At 40.1% G+C, this 21,931-nt stretch overlaps 1 long non-coding RNA gene across 1 annotated transcript; it reads right to left on the reverse strand.

Moving 5' to 3' along the window:
- Positions 1–11,203: 11,203 nt before the first annotated feature.
- LOC146512709 (uncharacterized) lies at positions 11,204–20,129 on the reverse strand. The gene is made up of 2 exons (XR_014875772.1): positions 15,913–20,129; positions 11,204–15,329 (listed from the first exon to the last, which is right to left on the reverse strand). It is a non-coding gene; the product is annotated as an uncharacterized LOC146512709 (long non-coding RNA).
- Between the last annotated feature and the right edge of the window lie 1,802 nt (positions 20,130–21,931).

The raw sequence follows: 21,931 nt of genomic DNA on the forward strand, positions 1-21,931 counted from the left end.
ATCCCTCTGCAAGTTGATAGTTTTCCTTTCCATCATACTGTGTGTGAAGGTTCTCAGTCATCCAGGTTATCGTAGTCTAAGGAGCTTGGAAAGAAAAGGACTTCTTTAAGTTGCTTGAAGACGTTTCACCTCTCATCCATGAAGCTTCTTCAATTCTAAGGTAAATGGTGGAGAGTCCCAGATTTAAGCCCTATGGGAGTTTCCTCCAAGAGGGACATGGACGTCCTACCTAATCACATGAGCCAAGGTGTGAAAACGGGTGTAGGTGACTATCAGCCAAGGTTTTGGGTGAATCCGTTGTGATACCTAGCCCCACCATATAGCCCACCAAGTCTTGTCTTCTATGTTGTACCATGCGTTTATGAAGTGGCTGATTGGTCTCTCTAATGTCTGAGCATTCTTCGCTACACTGTACAGCATACACTATGTTGCTAAGGTTGTGTTTTGGAGTTCTGTCTGACTGACTGTCAGATGTAGCATACTGTTACTAAAAGTTTACTGTCGTTCAGCCTGAAATGACAGTATAGCAAAAAATATAAAATTACAGTGAAGTTACTGTAAATAGTTTTTTGCAGTAACTTTATTGGCAGCTAGCAGCCAGTGAATACTCTAAAATTGACAGTAACCCGTTTACAGTGTTTCTGTGATGTTAACAAGTCATCTGTGGTGCTGGACACTGCTGCTCTGCTAGGTTGGATAACTTAGGCTAACTACCTTAACTTAGCTAACCTATGTTTGATGCTGACCATCAAAGTAAACAGAAGAAGTAATGTGATGCTCGTAGAACTTACATTACTCAAGTATCTGTCACTTAGCCTTAACAGTCAAAGCTGGACTAGAAGCATTTAGTTAGTTAGTTAGTTTTATCTTTACACCCAGACTCTTTCTCTTTTTATCCTTTCTCTTATCACTCTGAGAAAGATAATACCCTTCGTTTTCCTCATTGAAATTGGGTTTGTTTAAACAGAATCATGCAGGCCACTTGCAACTGAAGTGAGTGTGGTCAAGTGGGGCCCCCATAGGGAAGTCAGGTCTCTCCGACTGTCACTGCAAATGTTGCATATTGCTCACTGCTGTAGTTTGAAGTTTTGCAGCCATCAAAAGCTCCCTCCACTGCAGCTCTGTACATTCAGACATAAAGCCGACATGTTCAGATCCTGTCAGATTAATGGGAAGGAGCTCATGTCTGCAAGGGGCTTATGCAAAACATAAAAGCAATCAAGTTTTTTTTTTACCATCGATGCATCCCAGGTTTGTCATCCTCCTTTTGTGGTGGTAACACCTATAGTTTTAAGAGTCTTCAAACTAGCCTTAATAATTTCTGTGAAGTGTCTAAACACGCCTGAAGGCAGAACTGTTTATAGCTGAAGGTGGGAGAGAAACTGCCATAACTGAGCAGTGAGATGAGTCATCAAAATGGGGACAATAGGGGACACTTTCAGGCACACTGTCCTCCAGTGTCTTCATGCTACTGCACTTTTCTGAATGCATGAAAAGTGACTGGAGGGAGCATTTAATTTTAACCTCTGCACATGTAGTGGATCACTGTCTAATAACTGTGCAAATGAGGAAAACAGCAGTTTAAGGCAGGCTGACACTTTTATTAAGGGATATAAAATTGTACTTGGTCTACCTACATAGACAATTACTGCCTACATTTAAAATTGCTTATTGACATTTCAGAGATAAGAAACAGTTTTTCAGGAGGAGTCATTTTATCTCGTCTCACTACAAATGGTGGGAAGAAAATTAAAAAACAAACAAACAAACAACAAGTTGTTTAAATGATGCTTTACATTTTAAAAAGTGAATTTTAAATTCACTGAATGATTGGCCCATTCTTCCTCGGGCTAAATTAAACACTTTCCTTTCCAAAACCTTATTAAAACATGTTTTCAGTGGTGACATTTGGAAATGAAAATCTAATCAAAACCATCAAACAGCTCGGGCTCTCAAATATTGACTTTCTGCACCCATTAAGGGAAAAAAAGAAAAGTGAATTAGATTTTCAAAGTAAATTTGAACTGCTCCATAACACGAGGTGGTTTAGCTGAATCCGAGTGAATCACAGGAGAGGGAGGGGGAGCGCTTCCATTAAGTTGGATGATGTGTGACAGCGGGGGGAAATGAGTTAGTTTGGAGTGGGCGGCCGGGATGTGACTCCCTGCGTTGGAGAGGGATAAGGGGCTCTGTTTGATAGAGTTTGGTCAAAGTGGACTGGTAGAGTTGAGCTTTCCTGTTATGAAAGCAGCTCTGAAATGGAAGCATGTGGGCGCCAAGTGCCTCATCGAACACTTGCTTATCTAATTGCACATCGACAAGTGGGGAAGGGAATGGGGTGGGGTGGGTGGGAGTATAACAGGGAATTAGCTCTCACTCCGTGTCTGTGTTCATTCATCCCCTGCCTATTGCAATTCCTTCATATGAAATCCATATTATTGCTTGCGTGTTTTGTGGTTTCCTGTGCCAGCCTTTGTCGTCATTTGCTCTGAGGACATAATTAGGGTTATTTACTCATCTGAGTCACTGAGTGTCTGTTTTCGTTCAGCTCATACTGTACTTTCATGTGCGTGAACTGGGTCTCCCTTCGCTCATAAATGCTGCCGCAGTGACTCGGATTTAAGATCTAGATAACTAGTGTGAAGATTCAATGCAACAGCTCCCCTGGTGGACAATCACAACAGTTCACTTGAGTTTTAGGCATTTGCGAGATTGCTTTGGTCTTTCACTGCCATAGTCCGCTTTACTCTTGCAGTAGATGTTGAGAAAAAGTGTTGCCAACGATGAGAGATCTCAGGACCCATATGTAGTGTTTATATAGTTGTAGTAAAAACTTTGATGGACTTTGGAGGACTTTTATTGGTTGGCACCAAAGATTAGTGGCCATTATCCAAGAAAATGTGAAATATGGCCACAATCTCCCCTTCTGTTCCTGGAGTATTTTTTTTAAATAACAGCTTGAAAAAGCCTGTAATCGCTTCATCACATTATCCTGTTAGACATCTGTGTGACATTTTATCGTCATAAGAGGAATTTATTCTTGAGTTTTGGTTAAAAAGGGCTTTTTTTTGAAGTCATAATGACCTTTACTTTTGACCAACAAACTTTTAATATTTCATCCTTGAGTCACAATGAAGGTTTGTACTGAATTTAAAGAACTTTAAACAAACACAAGTGCAAGGATTTTCTTTTAAATCTATGAAAAGAATAATAGTCGACTAAATTCTGGAAAAGGATAAACGAGAATACAGCATGTGACGCCGTATGGTAGTGTCACGTATCAGCAGATTATACCAGCCTCCACTTTATTTTTCATGATTTTTATTTAACTGACATTTGATTTTCATGTTTGTCTTTGTAAAGGAGGATTAGCTGTCCCAGGTGAAATGCAGCTGCTGCACAAATTCCATAATACTGCCTCAAAGAGCACAGAGTACTTTAGCACTGCTGCCTCACAGGAACAAGGTGTCCAAAGATATGCTTGTTAAGTTAACTAGCGACTCTAAATTGACAGTAGGTGTGAATGTGAGGATAAATGCTTGTCTGCCGCTCTGTGTTAGTCCTGTGTTGGTGTGTGTAAGGTGTACCACCATCTCCCACTGGACTGGAAAGTGATTTGCTTTCAGTGTGTTTACTTGTTGATTTTAGTGGTGAAAAATGTCCTTTAACATCCACGTTAAAAGTGCTGCATTCCTGCTAATGTACAAATGCATCAAAATAAATAATATTCCTCATTCATCTTATCTTAGTAATCCAGTGCACAAGGAAAAAAACACACACACACACACACACACATTTTAAATACTGTACCAGAAAAATCTTGAGCAAAAGGGCACTGCTTGCATCTTTTCACTGTGCTACAGTTTTGTTAATTTAAACAAAATCATAAAAAATCAGGTCTTTAGTCCCCTGCTGGATGTGACTAAATCTTGGATCACTGTGATGTTTTGCATACAGTGTGGATATTGCAATTATTTAGAAAAATAATTGCCTCAGGAGATAATAATAAATAATAATAATAATAATAATGATGGATTGCATTCATATAGCGCTTTTCGGGACCCCTCAAAGAGCTTTACAATACCACTATTCATTCACTCTCACATTCACACACTGGTGGAGGCAGCTACAGTTGTAGCCACAGCTGCCCTGGGGCAGACTGACAGAGGCGAGGCTGCCATATCGCGCCATCGTTCCCTCTGGCCATCACCAGTAGGCGGTAGGTGAAGTGTCTTGCCCAAGGACACAACAACCTTCCGATTACAAGACGAACACCCAACTCTTGAGCCACACAGCTGCTGTCCACTGTGCTGAGCATTTTCCTGAAGCCTTCATTACCGACCGTGTCCACTGAACACGGTCGGTAATGAAGGGCATGTAGACCTATTTGTGATTTCAGTGTATCTTTGAGAGCCGATAAACACACTGACAGCTGGGTGAATAAGACATAACTCTACATCACTCTTTGCATTGGATTTGCTCTTGTTAAACAAAGCTTGTAGTAAATCCAACAGTATTTTCAAACAGTGGATAATGAACTGCTTTGAAGGACGAGCTCTTGGCCTTCTGCTGCGCCAGACATTTGAATTTTGTTGTATATCTGCCTTTTAACATAGTGTTACACATCTAGACCTGTCCAGGATATTTCAAGCTGCACGGTGCAGGGAACAGCTGTGATTTAGGGAGTGCTCGCTTTCTATTGGTGGAGCACACATTTTCAATATTGTTCAGTTTCTTTCCTTTAAATGTGGGAAGCCAAAATTATGATTCAGATCTGAAATGTGATTAATTATGGTGCCCTACAAGGATAGTCTCTCTCTCCGCTGTACTCGACTTCTGTGGAGAATCCACACATTACAGAAAACTGTATATAATCAAGAACAGAAATATTAGTATGTAGTGAAACAAAAATTCAACAACTTCATGGATTAGGGCTTTAATGTCTGTGACAAACAATACTAAACAGTGACAAGCATGAACAGGGAAGATGTACGATCTCCAGGTTATTCGGTGTGTGTGTGCATGTGTATTTTATGTATTTGTAAGGCCGTACATAGTGGACTTTGAGGGTAAAAACTGTTTTTGGAAAGACTTTTTAAAAGTTGGGATTAGACAGACATACATAGAGAGGCTCACAAAGCCAGAAATCCCAACATGCACATGGAGGGGGCTTCATCTGTGCAATATTGACAGTTTGGTATAAGCCCTCAGCTAAGCCAGGCACACTGTGCACCTGCTACATTATTAATGAGCACTGTGTTTATGGATGAGTAACACACGAAGAAGACAACAGAGAGACGTCATCTCTTTGCCTCCAACCTTCAGCAGGTAAACATCAAGGTTCAAAAGGTCAGCTTGAGTCCTAAACTCCATTTAGCCGCTCACTTCTCAGACACAGCGAGTCTCTCAGTAAGATGATGATGAATTTCACTGTTTTCTTTGTGAGGCCAAATGAAGTAATGAGGCATGCTTCACTCAGAAATGAACAGTGAGCTTGGAAACTGTAGAATTCATGTTTCATTCATTGCGGCTTCCAGCAGCAAACGGGAAGAGTGTGAGATCAGGTGCGGATCTGTATGAACTATAAGTGTTTACAGTTAAAGATGGTGCATGGGCACTGTTCCTTGATAAACAATATGTTTCATACGTGCATGAATGAACAGTGGTTGCGAGTTAACTTCTGAGAGCAAAGCTTGTGTGCATGTACAGTATATGTTCTGGATGAGAGAGCATGTGTGTATGTCTATTCGGGGGTGTATGCTTTGCATATAAGACCAGACCTCTGTGCTTACTTTCACTACGCTCCTGCTGTGCAGCAGCAGCACTGCTAAGCCCAGCCTCCTCCAATAATGTGTCTTATAAAGACACGGGCCTTGATTCTTTTGTTTAATTAATCACTGATGCATTCGGAACAAATCCTTATCTGCCCGAGCTTCAAAATATTCCTCTGAGTAAGAGCAAAACATTAAATTTAAAGCGATACTCCTCATTAGGTTGTTTGCGCTCATGTGGTGAATCATTTTGGGATCTGGTGGTATCTAAACAAATTACATGCCTCTTGAGCTCCCATCACTGGACTGTAATCTTATATAATTTACCCTCGATGCTCATACTACTCAATAATAAATGAAGAACTGGCTGAATACATATATCAGCTGGGAATGCTTTGTGCACTCCATTTTCATTTTGGCAGCATTATTAACTGTAGGCTATTCAGTGTCAACATTCATCTCATTATTAAACCGCAGGTCTGTGGCTCATTTTGTGTAGTTGACTACTTAACTAATGGATTTCCTAAATTCTAGTAAATTGCTTCAGACCTGTATTGTGTGACAGTGCCCCCAGGCTGATTACTATGTCTTCTTTGGACAATACGCTGTCCAGTTAGCTTGAAGGACCAGGTCATTCACATGACCCCAAAGAGCATAATGTTTTATAATTACTGGATAATTGCACCTCTCTGCTGCTCTGTTCAAATAAACCAATTGTCTGAACATGTCCAAAGAGCTGAGAGGTACCATGAAGGGAGCTTCATTTAAAGAACAAATGGGTTCTTTCACCTGTGTTCATTTGCAATGCTTTGCAAGTCTGCCAACAGAGAACTAGATGGTAAATCTCTCTTTGAACTTATCTATTCTCTTCCCGTCCATTAGAAAAAATGTAGTGGTAGAAAAAAAGACATGCTTTAGGGTTTCAGAAGGGTTTAGAATAAAGATGTACCTATGTTGCAGAATCATAAATTCACCATTAGCCCTGTGATTGACTGTCATGGCTGGGTGGCCGGTGTGTGGTCTGGACCCAAAATGCACACAAACTAAGGTAAGACTGAACTTAACAAGAAAATTAGGCTTTTTTGGTGCTTGATACACAGTGTTGGGAAGGTTACTTTTAAAATGTATTCCACTACAGATTACAGAATACATGTCCCAAAATGTATTCTGTAACGTATTCCGTTACGTTACTCAATGAGAGTAACGTATTCTGAATACTTTGGATTACTTAATGCATTATCATGCTGTTTACAACTACATGAATGTACTATTACTGTTACTGAAGGTCCGCAGCTCCGAACCGTAGTAAAGGGACCTCTGGCTAATACGGTGGGTTCTGTGTCGGCTCGTAGCCAAAAAATAGCCTTACTTTGTTGTCTGGGTCAACTTTGCTAGCGAGAGACAGAGAGAGGCGTTGAAAGGCTGCTCCAACGGAACTTGTTTCGGAGGAAAACACGAACACAACAACAACAACAAAAAGGCCTCTCTCACCCAGGAAACACAGAGAGAGAGAGCGTCACCCTGTAACCATGGCAACCTTAACGCTGCCACCTGGAACAACAGAACGTAGCTGTCAAACAAAACCCAAACAGGCCTGACCCACCACAATATGAAACAGGGAAGTACCGCCGTGTAATCCATTTATTTCAACAAAGTAACTGTATTCTAAATACCACCTTTTTAAACGGTAACTGTAACGGAATACAGTTACTCATATTTTGTATTTTAAATACGTAACGGCAGTACATTCCATTACTCCCCAACACTGTTGATACACAAACATAAACCAAATGAGGGGAGCAACTAGAGGAAAAACTAACATAAAACCTAAACTGGAAAAAAACTAAATGCATGAAACCTAGAATACCTGGAATGTCTGGAAATACCTGAATACATCAGACAAGGAGACACAAGAATCGTTAACAGATGATCTGACAACGATCACAGGGAAACAGGCACAATATATACACATGAGGGTGACAAGGGAAGTGGAAGCACACGGGAAACACACCAGGAACGAGTTAAGCATGACAAGACATGAGGAAGCAACACTGAACACACTGAACACACTGAACACCGGACACGAGACTGTCAAAGTAAAACAGGAAGTACACAAAGACTCAAACTTGACACATGAGCAGGGATAAACAAACAGGGAGGCAAAAGGTGAAACACATGGAGAGGAAGAGGGAAAACAGGTAAGGAAGACGAAACAGTGACAAGATTTAGACAGAGGGCGGGGGAGAGGGAACGAGAGACATGGAGGGAAACGGAGAGAGAGGAGTCTAAGAGAACACACCTGGATGTTTGAGCATGGAAACCGAAGAGGGATATGAAACACAAAAACATCACTAAGACATGTGTAAACACAAACGAAAAGACAGAGTCTCATAGGAGACACAAAGAAAAAGGCACAAAAGGGAACTGTGGGATTATGATATTATTTTATGCCATGTTAGACCCCTAATTAAAGATTGTGAATTATTATGTAGTTTCAGTTTGCATTATGCTCCTGAACTAGAAGAAGGTGATAATTATTACATTTGGTAAACTGATTTGCATTACATTAGACTGTTGATTTATTGTGAATGAATGATATTGTTTTATGATGCATTATACTGCTGAGTTATAAGAAATACTGTTCACAGAAAGTCATCGTCTCATTTGTCTGATTAGAAGAGAACAGAGCATACTGCCCCATTTCATCAGGAGCAGATAAACAGGGAGCCAAGGTCGTAGCTTAGGCGCTGTGTGAGAAAGAATGTTTAGGCTCTGATGATTAGGTGGGGGCCACTAGAGGCTATAAGAGTTTGATCAAGGCTCCACCATTTTGAGATCTGATGCTGTCTGTTGTATGGTGTCCATCTCCCACGCGTGTGTTCATTAAATCATCGTTTGACTTGACCCGGCCGGACCAGTGTTGTTATTTTGGTTTTCCTCCTGTATCCATTCCCAATATTTGAATCCGTAACAGTTTTGGGGGCTCGTCCTGTGGTATTGGGATGGAAGTTTTGGAGGCTTGGACGGTCCGAGGTGGTCAGACGGGCAGACATTATCCGGCAATCGAACTGAGTGGACAGGCGCCTTTATAAAAGAGGTAGGCACAGGCCTGTTGATTTTATCCGAAGTGTGCTGAATTGGACGATGAAATTAAATGTCTATTCAGTAAAAGTTGCCGGTGAGTGTCTGTTTTGATTTTGATGAAAAATCTCATGAGTTTTGAAACTTGAAGTAAGGTTACAAGTAATAATACTGGGTTAGAGTCCCAAGATAAAGTAATAATACTGAGTTAGAGTCTCAGGTAAAGGTAATAATACTGGGTTAGAGTCCCAAGGTAAAGGAAAATAATACTGAGTTAGAGTCTCAGGTAGTTGGATAGGGAATTGGTCATTTTGTGAGTTAGAGTCTCCATTGGTTTAAAGGATTGCATCTGTGTTGGCCATGTTGAGAGTTAGAGGCTCCATTGTCCATAACGTTGCATCTGCGTCGGTCATACTCTTGTTTTAGAGGGTTGACGGCGGTTTAAAAGTATTATAAATTTTGTTAGAACGGTGGTTAGAGTCCACTAAGAGGCGCATAGCCCGGAGGTTACGCTCCCTCCTGGCCGCGGACGCGCGACCTTGACCTGTCGGCGAACAGGGTTAGTTCAGTTGGTCACTGTGGAGCTTGGGGCACTCCAGAATAACTAGGAGTTAGAGTCTCCTTATCTGCGCTTTTTTGGGCACTGTAAATTGACTTAGGGATTTTAGAGATGAGGCCAGATACAGTTAGAGTCTGATACTGGTTAATTGATTACAAAAAAGTTGGACTTTCTTCGGTTGGACCCGTTATCTTAAATTTGTCAAAATTGTGTAGGCGCTAAAACTTTCAGGCCTGAGAGTGATTGTAAATATAAGACGTCTTTGTAATATAATAGAGAGTTGAGTGTGAAACGAGGCTGTGTGTGATGATAGCGCGCTGCAGGCTATTTTTGGATTGTGTGAACATGCAAATGAGGTGGCTGCTGTGAAGCCCACAGAGGACTTCCTGTTTAGCGTGTTATTGAGTTTTATAAGTATGATTTGCAAACAATGAAACATGCCTGTAATTAAAACGCTGATTTTGCTGATTATAACATTACAAATAAAGTTTTGAATGACTACGGTGAATGTTTAATGTTTGGCTGAGTTTTGATATGGGAGAGACGGCTTCGCAGCTGCTGGGGGTGAGTGACCGGAAACTTGCATGCCCATAGAAGGCAACTGCCTGACTGTGTGAACTATGCACCAAGAGAGAGAGTAAAATCTAGGCAGATGAAGCGAAGGAATGTTTTCAGAAAAGAAAGAGTAAGTGAATGTTTTCAGAAAAGAAAGAGTAAGTGAATGTTTTCAGAAAAGAAAGAGTAAGTGAATGTTTTCAGAAAAGAAATAGTAAGTGAATGTTTTCAGAAAAGAAATAGTAAGTGGATGTTTTCAGAAAAATAGTAAATGAATGTTTTAGTCTCTTAATACAGGTGGATTTCTCTCAACCAGGAGACCTGAGTACAGCAGCAAAAGGATAGATTAATAAAATTGGGACGACACACATGCCAAGCTCTGGCTCAAAATTTTACAGCTTGACCTTTCACTTTGTCCCCACCCTAAAAAGAAGCTAAAAGGACATCTTCTCCTCCAGTTATCGGTTACCATCACTGGAAATTTTCAGGCAAGTTTTTCACTGAATTGTTTTTGGCACCATGTGTCCCTGAATCTCACAAGCAAGCTCTAATTCCTGGCTGAAGACATGGAATGCTGTTATTTAAGGTGGGAAATCAAAATTTGGGAAACAAAATTAAAAACACACACAATTAGAGAAATGCCTTGTTGGAGAAAAAGTTAAAATAACCCACCCACAAACGCACATACACGCAATGAAGAAACAGCTTACATTCATGAACACGTGAAGATTTTCCAGCAAGGTTAAAGTAGCAAAACTTAACATACACCTGATGTTAAATGATAAAGTTTATCCACTACTAACAAATAAACTCTCTGGGTTGCAGGACAACAACTTGACTTCAAAAAGACAGACACTGGTAAATCACAAACCAGTGATGAAACAACAAATTTAGTGGTTAAAAGAGTCAAATTGTGACATGTTTTCCTGTGATTGATTAATACAAGTGATTACTGAATGAAATAAAATTCCTTTTTTGAATTATTAAACATGATCTTAAGAATTTTAACGTGTACCTGTGTTGTCCTGTCAACTTGGTGGGTTATGACTTGATTATATATTGAGAAAAAACAAAAAAAGGGGGGGAGAAGGCTGACACAGGGCCTGGCCCCTCTCTGAATAACATGGCCAAAACAACATTATTTTCAAACAACATCATTTTCCTGTTCGTCTGTTTTTGTTTTGTTTTTGTTTTTTCTCTTTATGCTTAATTACAGGCTGCTTTGTCGGCCCGGAAAGCCGAGGCTGACCTGGACTCCTGCTCTCCCCTCTACCATCTTTGCTCTCCCTTCTACCATCTTTGATGTGACCCTGACCAAATGCTACAGCAGCTGGACTCACAACAACAGCCTGAGAATGTCAACAGTGCTGCAGGAAAGAGATCTCATGCAGCGGAGACGGAGAACGTTAAATCCAAGGCCCGTTTCACTACACGGGGGAGATTTCCAGACAGCTTCAGCTGACAGAGCTGTGACGAGACGCCTATTAAGCCCGGATGAAAAGTGAGGCCGAGCAAAAGAATGCTGACCTTAACAACTCTGCATTAAAACTGTGCAGGACAGTGATGGACCAACACGGATGATCGGGCAGCAAAAAGGGCGTGCCAGAGACACGAGGAGTAACTGAGGTCAGAAGGCACCTCAGATTGGACAAAAGCAGCAGAAGAACATAAGCTGAAGGCACAGGTGTCGGGGCAGCCAGGAGCTGACCTCTGAGAAGAGCCGAACAGCAGAGCTGCAGAAGGCCGTGGAGCAAAGCAAGGAAAACATCAATAAACTTCAATCTGACGTGTACGGAAAAGACTCGGAGGTTTCTGCCCTCAGTGAGAGCTCAAGACATCAGAGCAGAAACTGAGCATGCCTCAGGAGGAGCTGGCTGCTAATCGAACCCATCAGTCAGGCTTGGAGTCCCAGATACAGGACTTAAAATCAGGCCGGAGCTTGCTGGAGCAGGAGGTTGTCAAACCTGACGAGAAGCTCCAACACCAGGAGCAAACCCTGAAAGACCTACAGAAGCAAAAAGGGTCAAGTTAAGGAGAAGATGCAGGACACTGGAGAAAAGGACTGCCTCAATTGGGGCCAGAACCAGTATGGAGAGAACTTTGGGCAGCAGCACCAATGGACCCAAACGGACTGAAAAGGAGGAGAGCAGGACCCCAGGGTACGCTTCAGGCCGTGGTTTACCCAGAATACCAGAACAGGAAGGTGATGAACACAAACACACACACACACAAACACACACATCTACATACACTGACTCAGAAGCAAGAGAAACACACATATGAACACATATGCACTTGTTGATTGACTGAGAAATGACACACACACATGCACACAAATCGAAATGCTGATTCAATTCACTGAGAAGTGATCCACACACACACACACACACACACACACACACACACACACACGCACACACACATGTTTGTGCAATGAAGAGTGATACACACATGCTGCTGCAATGAAGAATGCTTTACTAACAAATGCTATGCTGATACGCAAAATGCTGCACACAAATGTCCAAATACAGAATTTGTTACAGCAACAAGAAGCCATTGATTGTTGATTGGTTAAATGCATTTCATGTCACCCAGAGGGCATTTGTGTAGATTTAGGGGACAGGGTCTAGAGCAGTTTGGTTATGAAAACAATGTCTGTGAGTGATGTCTGTTTATGGCTCAAGGCCTCAACTGAATTGTTTACTGTGCTTCACACAGCCTGATAAGGAGCAGTGGTACAGAGTGAAAATGATGAATTAACGGTGTGAGCCTTATTTCGGAGCGCCACATTTTTGTGATTGAGATTTAATTGAAGGAGGAACACACTAAAAATAAATAAATAAAAATAAAAATAATAACAATAATAAAATATAAAATAAAAAGAAGAAAAGGGGGCCAGCCCTCGGATTTATGTAAGCATCCTACATGTATTTAACACAATTGCCTCAGGCTTTAAAGATTTGTACAAAATTCAACAGGAAATCATAGCTTCCCTGTATTTCCTACATTGTTGGCATGCTGGTGAGTGCTGTTGCTCCACAGTAAGAAGGTCCTGGGTGCAGGTCCACAGTCTGGTTAGTTTGCAGTGGTTTCTCTCTGGGTATTCTGGTTTCCTGCCACAGTGAAAAGTCATGAAGCTATTAGAGTTAGGTTAATTGATGATTCTAAATTATCCGTGAATGTAAGTGTAAATGGTTGTTTGTTTCTAGGTGATAGACTGGTGACCGGTTCGGGGTGCACCCTGCCTCGTAACCTATCACTTTAGAGTTATTTCCCAGCCCTCGTGCAATCAGGATAAAGATAGGAGGATGGTAGTTGTTGTAGACCCATTCAATTTTTATGGTAATCAGAATTTAGACTTTGTTGAACCGTAGGCAATATGAAGACAACATGTAGTATTTAAGGGACCAAGTAGAATTTGGATAAAAGTTATTGAATAGTGTTGAAATAAAATGACAAAATTGTGAAGGATTAAAATATTCCAGGAGCTCAACTTACTCCATCTGAACATGTCTTAATCGTGTAATATGAACTCAAAATGCACAGGTTTACTGAATATGAAAAGGTTGTGTTGATTTAACTCAGTTGTTTAAGTTTCTACCAAAGCAAAACATTTGTGTGCAACTAGGGTCCACTATTGACTGAAATAAGTCCAACATGTTTTTGTCAGTGCAAAAAGAAGTTACGGTACCTGTATGCTTACACAATATTGTCCCTGGACAGAGAAAAACTTTCTGGTGAAGTTTTGGTTGATTTTGGGTTTTGCTTAACACTAGGTTGATTTTATCAGTGAGGTTTGGATTGTTTTCTTTCTCTAAGAGAGAGAAAGATGGTTTTATGTTTGGACATGTTTCCAACGGGCCCCAGTATTGGTTATTATATGAGTATTTTATTGGTTACGTTTGTCTTTGCTTTTGTTACAGTGCACTGAAATAAGAACATCTGAGAGGAGTGATCCACCGGTGGTGATATTTTGGTATTTTGTGAGTTCCTGATTTAACAAATCAGCTCTTTAATCCAGGCCTGAGAGATTGAACTTTAAAGCGCTATAAAACATGATTACTAGAAACAGTCGCAAAGTATTTTTCTCCATAATTATAATGGGCTCTGGAGAAATTCACTTATATGGGACATTGATCACATGAGAAGTCCTGAACCTAAAAGGATTGCAGCGAGTCAATCCAGTCCAAAAAACAAGGAACTGTTTTTCCTTTAAAATGATGACGTCATCTTGCTGGTGATGGAGCCTCGAATAGGTTGCGTGTGAGACTCCATTATCAGCAATATCTGGTATGAATGTGTGTGGATGTATGCATGTGACTGGACTGTGATGGACTGACGACTAAATGTTTAAACTGACTTGACACTGAGACAAAAACGATACCGACTTTAGGATTAGTACATGTCTACAAACAATTCACCCAGCTTGTAAAAGAAGGGTGGATGTTTTGTCTCGCTTTGTTTTGTTTTTGCAGGAGTAGGAGGACAGAGACTAGGGGGGGAGGCTGTAGCTTCACATGAGTGTGAACTGCAGACTTAACCCTTTGGTTGCTAATTTTGAGCTACTGATGTTTCCATCAAGAAAATTGTGTTTTATTAGCTGTGTTTCGATTAATGCAGCACATTATATTGTTGGGAATGTTAAATGCTAAAGTGAAGAGAAGCTTTGATTTCACTCATGACTGAACATGTTATTATTAACCATAGCGGGCCACTGTAAAAAGTCAATCAATTTTGATAGAAAAAGCAAGAAAAACTCTATTGATACCTACACAGCAAATCCAGCATGTCCAAATTAACATTGTCAGATTTGATTTCAACACTTTTAAAGTGTCTATATGGGTCCACACCAGAGAGTGTTAATTTGACTCTTTTTGGAGAGTTGGTACGTTAACTCTGATTTAGTGTTAAACACCAAATCTCTCTGGAGTTGATAATTTGGCACTTGGTGTTAAGAGTTTATATATTAACTCTCAAAGAGTATTTTAGTTTAGCTACGTAGGAGTTATCTTCTAATTAATTCTAAAAAGCAGGAATTTTACTGTTCTGAACTTCTAGAAATTTCTTTTGGAAATAAACATTTACTAAAAAGACGCAATGGTTTTTGAAAAACATTTATTCTGAACTGGGCACCACAATTTCAAACATTTTCTGAAAGATGTAACAGTGTACATGTTCTCACTTTCATTAGAATTTCATTTATCAAAAGGTCTGACATAGGTGAGCTGGTAAATGCAAATAACAGCATTCTCATCACTTATTTCAATAAATACAAAATACAATATGCATGTCCTTCATTCATCACTTTGTGGAACTTCAACGCACTTCTGCTCTCCCCCATATTCCATCTTCACAAGCATATCCTATGTGGAGATTGAATAAAAATTAGTTGACACTAATTAATGGCACAAATCAATTGCAGCACAGTAAAAAAAAATAAAAAAAAATAAAAGGAATCCTCTTTGAGACATTACTTGTGTAAAGTATTTTCCCAAAAGACAAGGACACAGACAACAGGTAATACTGAACTAAATGTAAAACCTCAACCTTTTTCATTTTTACCTAAAACCGTGTGCACAAAACTCTGGAGGAATCTAAATGCTAACGTAGAACCCAGTCAGGACATCTGCTACTGCTGTTTGCTCGTTTTTTATGGGAGATCGTTTTCAGGCTTCAAGTAGCACCATTATATCAACATTTCACATTCTAGACATTGTTTTAAGTGTATTTGACCAAGAAATTTGACTGAAAATTCACATGCAAGCTTTTTTCAAGGCTGTGGTATTTGCCCACAAACAATACCTTTCAGCTAGCTAAAACAGAATATTATGCTATCAGCGAGCAACATGGCTAATGCCTTTCACACAGCTTTGTCTCAACTCCAAAGAGCCACAGAAGTAAAAGCTAATAACAATAATTGAAACAATCTTTGAAAACATGACTTACCAAGCATGGCAAACAACTCAAATATGTAGAGCAAAATGTTTTGAAACGGCTTCACTTCAGCTTCGATTGGCGCCGTGCTGGGGGCGGAGTCTGTGAATTTACTCTATTGGTGTCATAGCCCCTGCAGGAGTTCAGAGTTAAGAGGTCAAGAGTTAATGTTTCCATTGTAACACCTCCAGATTTGAAATAGAAACACTCATTTTTAACACTCGATTTTAACTACTATCATTTTACACCTCAGAGTTACATTAAAATAATGTGACTCTACTTAGAGTAAAATTAACTCTAAGACTACTAACACCAAAGCATTTAACACTTTTGAATTTGCTGTGTATGAATAACAGGGGAATGATAGACTGTCACATTCAAAATAGAGATATGTAATGACAAACCTTGGTCCACGTCATTTAGGTTCTCCATTGAAATAGTCAATAATTTAGAAAAGTAAGATAGAACCGACAGGGGCATGTGGTGCTGCACAAGAACAAGAGCAAAATAAAGAAAAATTATTGTGTTTAGCTTTGATAAATTAAAATTAAAATGTACCATTACACCCAGAGGATCAATATGAAATTCATTATATGCTAATTTTGTATGAAGTACATGACTGATAACTGTTCTGTCCTGAGCTTTTGTGTTTACAGCGCCCACTTGACCACACCAACAGTTTCTCGCCACCAAAAGCGGGTACTTGCAAAGAATAGGGAGGAATATCATCAGAAGTGGGAAAGGTAAGCCCCGATGGGGGTGATAATGTAACACACCCAAAGAAAGATTTTAGGTCTGACCAACCGTCTCAGTCGTGGGCAAAACGATGACAGTCAATAAAATTCTAAAAGATAATTTAGTGACAAAAATATCAAGAGATAAAAGATAAAACAGTCCAGTGTCCCATTCAGGAATCAAATAAAAACACACAGTCCCAAGGCTAGAGTCAGCTATGCCACACGGCTAGTTGCACTCCACATGTTGCCTTGAACAGGGGTAGAAGTTGTCCTTGGAGACCCACTACCCTGCAAGCATATAGCCAGTGATCACTCCAACCTGTGTAACTATGCTGCCTTTAGGCTGTGGCATATAATAGGCCCTGGCCTGCACAGAGAGACAAAATGACACCTTCAGTATAAAATTCATAGCGCAAAACCCATCCATCCCAAACATATCAGATTATCACATTACATACATGCACAGAGAGACAAAATGACACAGCAGTGTTTGTAGTGTGGGCTATAAGTAGACCAGTGTATCAGTGCAATCAAGTACACCTGCCTCTAATTAGTCCAACCCGATTCTAGCCATTGGCTCACCAAAAATGTGACACACACACAAAAAACCACTCACAACCGAGTGCAACTTCACACAATAATATGGAGCTGAATTAACACAGGCACACTAGTCTACCATGTTACAATAACACCATTAATTTCACGTATGGTCAAATTCTTAAAACTTGACCCCAAACATGAAAAATTCTTCAAACATTTAGAGACAGAGTGGAGTTCTAGATAAACATAATGTAGCAAACCACATAAGGATGGAGCGTTGGAATCAATAAGATGGGGAAATAACACGCAGGAAAAATGTTGATCATGTTGATTATGTTTATTCGAGTGTGAAGGGATTGGCTAATCTGACCAGGAAATGTTATAAAATGGATTGTCGGAACAATCAGCGTTAAAATCACCTTTGACAGTCCAGACTAAGATGGCGTTGGACATCTTCAGGGCGGAAAAGGGTTGGTGTGACCAAAGTGTGGTTTGGTTTGTTGTATGTATATTTGATAATGATATAGCTCTGGATGGACCAGTTACCAGGGCATGGAAGGAGGACAGACTCATTAAATGAGGAGAAGGAATTTTCTGGGATTGGAGATCCTGTGGGTGAGTGGTTGACTAAAAGCATGCATAAAATAAAAGCTATTTTTTGTTATTGATTGGTAATAGATTGATAATTGGCCACATTCACAGTTGTATTGACTTGTAGTGGACGTAGTCTACTTCATGTTTAAGCACTCTAATTAACAGATTGAAAATAGTGACATTAAAGGAAGAATATGCAGCACCACCCTGTCAAATGCCAGTGCCGGTGGGGCTGAGTGATGAATCAGGTGAGCTTCATGGCTGAATCAAAAACCTAGATGCCCCTGCTGTGGTCAGTGAGGGATAAAAAGGGGTGTGTTTTACTGTTATTTTAGCATCAGCATTATTGTTACATCAGAATCATATAACAAGCATTGCATTGAACATTTATTGAAGCTATTGACATATTAACATTTGTATTACAGTGATTGTTATAACCCCATGTTAATCTTCTATCTACAGGTGTCAAAAGTAGTCAACAAGTTCATGTTGAAGTGAAGTTCATAATAATACAGGTTTTGTTTGTAGACGATTGTGAAGACGCAGGCTCTGGGCGGAGCCAGGTGTTGAACAGATCTAACATGACAATTAAATTGATTTCATTCCCTAACACAGGATAACAAAATTGGAGCAACGACACTGGGTCGGAGAAAGTCTGATACTTTCTAAGATATGAGGTCACTAACCTTTTCTTTTAATTTTCTACCTTCATTGAATGGACACATGTTAGAATTAGAAATGGCTAATTTGTTTTTTATGTCTTTTATTAGAATGAGTGGTTTTAATCATTTTTATATATATTTTGCAAATGTGCTTATAATGAGTTGGCACTCGGTCTTTTGAAGGTCATAAGCTTCGTTCGGCGATAGTCCGGACTGATAAAGTGTAGGAAATGCCTTGAGTGCAGCAGGCTAAATGCAAACACGCTTACACACACATACACTAAATTAGGATAAGTCCTTGAGACATTCTGAATATTCTAAACAAATTCTGAACCACCAAAAGATCAGTAGACAGCAACATTAGATTGTTAGAGCTAGGAAGAGAGGTGTTTTGGTTTTCTGTCTCTTACAGAGAAAGGAACAGACACCAGACGAGGTCACAGATATACGAGGATCCTTGGCAGCAGAGACAGTTACGGTGACTGCGGAAACATCAACTGGGTTCAAGTGTCATGGCATTTTGGGCTCCGGTTAGTCACCTAAAAAGGATGGATCCCATAAACACAGCAATAATCATGAAGGGGTTGACGGAAATCCAGGAACACCACACCAACGACGTTCGAGAGGCTGTTGGTCATAAGGAGAACACCTTTCTGTTCCTTTTCCTGGGGAACACAGCTGTGATCCCAGAATACACAGATCATTGTTTGAAATCGGGGCAGAATAATCCCCTGATCTGTGCAACGACTGAAGGGTTGTCTAACCCCTGATGTTGAAGGAAACAAGAGCAGAGGATCACCCGACTGGAAGACACTGGTGCCTACAGCAATAAAATAAAGGTTAAAAGCTCCTCGGACAGAGGTTCTAGTCTGAGTACGTTTGGAGGGTATAAGGTAGCACCGAAATAAAGCTGTGGGAGAACTGGGGAGTGATGGGAGTATCATCTGTACCTACTGTTGTTGTTGTAATAAAAGTTTTTCTTGCATCTGAACTGCGTAAACACAGAGGTCATCTCACATATGGTTCACCCAACAGGGGGACAAAAGGCCTGAGGAGTAAGGAGAAATGAACCCGGCAACACTGGATTGCAGGGTGTAAGTGAGCTCTTTATGTCTAAAGAGCTCATCAGGGGGAATTGTGGGATTATGATATTATTTTATGCCATGTTAGACCCCTAATTAAAGATTGTGAATTATTATGTAGTTTCAGTTTGCATTATGCTCCTGAACTAGAAGAAGGTGATAATTATTACATTTGGTAAACTGATTTGCATTACATTAGACTGTTGATTTATTGTGAATGAATGATATTGTTTTATGATGCATTATACTGCTGAGTTATAAGAAATACTGTTCACAGAAAGTCATCGTCTCATTTGTCTGATTAGAAGAGAACAGAGCATACTGCCCCATTTCATCAGGAGCAGATAAACAGGGAGCCAAGGTCGTAGCTTAGGCGCTGTGTGAGAAAGAATGTTTAGGCTCTGATGATTAGGTGGGGGCCACTAGAGGCTATAAGAGTTTGATCAAGGCTCCACCATTTTGAGATCTGATGCTGTCTGTTGTATGGTGTCCATCTCCCACGCGTGTGTTCATTAAATCATCGTTTGACTTGACCCGGCCGGACCAGTGTTGTTATTTTGGTTTTCCTCCTGTATCCATTCCCAATATTTGAATCCGTAACAGAACCTAGCAGACAAGAAGCTAAACTGGGAGCACAAGAAAACTCAGAAGCATGCAGAGCAACTTGAAAGGTGTTATGCAAAGAAATCTAAAGGTGAATGCTTTTCAAATTACCTTAAGCAGTTAATCATAGCACCAAACTAATTGTGTGAAGGAGTACATCCTTCTTTCTTTTGCTTTCCATAGTACAACAGACACTGCAGTAGCAACTTCAGCGCTGGTGGTTGACTCATGTTGTTGTTTCAGTTTTATGTCACTCGCTTTATCAGACGGAAGTATTACAGCTTCTCAAAGGCAGTGACCCCGACTACACCAACACATCTGCTCTACACCTCACCTTAGGACCTCGCAGAAATCTGGCAATGAACTTACAAATAGATTTTCTTGACAGAAAGAGACAAAACCAGTGTCAGCTGAAATAGTGCTGTACCCGCTGATTCGCCTGAGCAATCTTTTGTTATCTCCTACAGGGCCAGAGCAGCACCGCTGGCTGTAAGCTCTCAGCAAAATACGTTTTCTTTCTTGGGGCCAAAGCTACAAAGGAACATGTCTTACTTTTATGGGTAATCCATTTTTAAACAACACTTCTTGTATTTAGTATAAATGTCTCCATTTTTAATATCTCTGGTTTAATCTGTTTCCCGTGTCCTCAGCTGTTTTAAGCCTTAAGGGTAGAAAAGTGGAGACGTCTTGTGTTACACCTCTCACCCAGCGTTGTGTAAGAAGCATATATGGGCCTTTTTAAATATTCATATGCTACAGCACATGCACTGTGCTTATGCTGTTTCTCTTATTGTTTGGTTTTCCAGCTTCTTGGGTATATGAATACCTCACCTTTAAAGAGGATAAATTGCTGTGCATCTATACTTAAGGAATTAATAAGTAAAATCGAATATTTTAATATGCTGATCGCAAATAAGCCAGTACAAACCTGAGGTTAAGCATGCTATCTTCTCGGCCCAAGGGGATGCAGACATTTGTAACTGAAATACTGCTAGGATTTCTAACAATCCAACAAATGGATTTTGAAAGCATTGTAAGTGTTTCCAGTCTTCCCCGTCTGTGCCTCTGTTTCTTGTTTTTCAATTCTCGTAATGGCAATTACCTCATCACTTCTAAACATGTTCCCAAACTAAATCTTACCCTACAAAGGAATCAGCAACTCTCTGAAACTCTCTGTTTCAAATCTAATAAATAAATTAAAAATCTATAAATGAAATAAAATATATATATATATAATTACATTGTCTTTATATTTCAGAGTCTTCCGATCTTCTCCTGCCTTGTCCTGTCTGCCAAAGCAGCTTTTCTAAAGGATGTCATAAGGTCTGCTTGCTCCCTGGTATAACGATGAAGTTATTAGCATGCTGCAGCATATCAGCTTATGGGACATGAATATTGGCCAGAAATCACCAACTGTCTCCGAGCCTACGGGTGAGACGACCTTTCATTCTTTTCGCTGAACCGGGGGATTTTTACCTTGAAATACTAATGGAAATATGCTATGTGAGCACATCTAGAAGGTCAAGCTGAGGCACAAATTCACTGCAAGCAAAATTCTAGAAATTTCCCCAGACGATCGGCAGACTGTGGTTTTTATTTAGCAAAGGCTGTTTGTGCAATGAGACAGTAAAGAAGTGTTTAATGTTTTGGCTGCTGTCACAGCATAATCTCCCCATTTTTGCAATAAATAAAAGATATCTTTAAATCTTATCTCACATTCGCTCCACAAGAAAACAGATGGGTTTTTGCATCACAAAAAACATACAAAAGCCTTTGGAACTGTGGCTAAATCAGTCAAATCATGTGTGACTCG

The sequence above is a fragment of the Neolamprologus multifasciatus genome, chromosome 8 (genome assembly GCF_963576455.1).
Source record: "Neolamprologus multifasciatus chromosome 8, fNeoMul1.2, whole genome shotgun sequence".
In the NCBI taxonomy this organism is placed as follows: Eukaryota; Metazoa; Chordata; class Actinopteri; order Cichliformes; family Cichlidae; genus Neolamprologus; species Neolamprologus multifasciatus.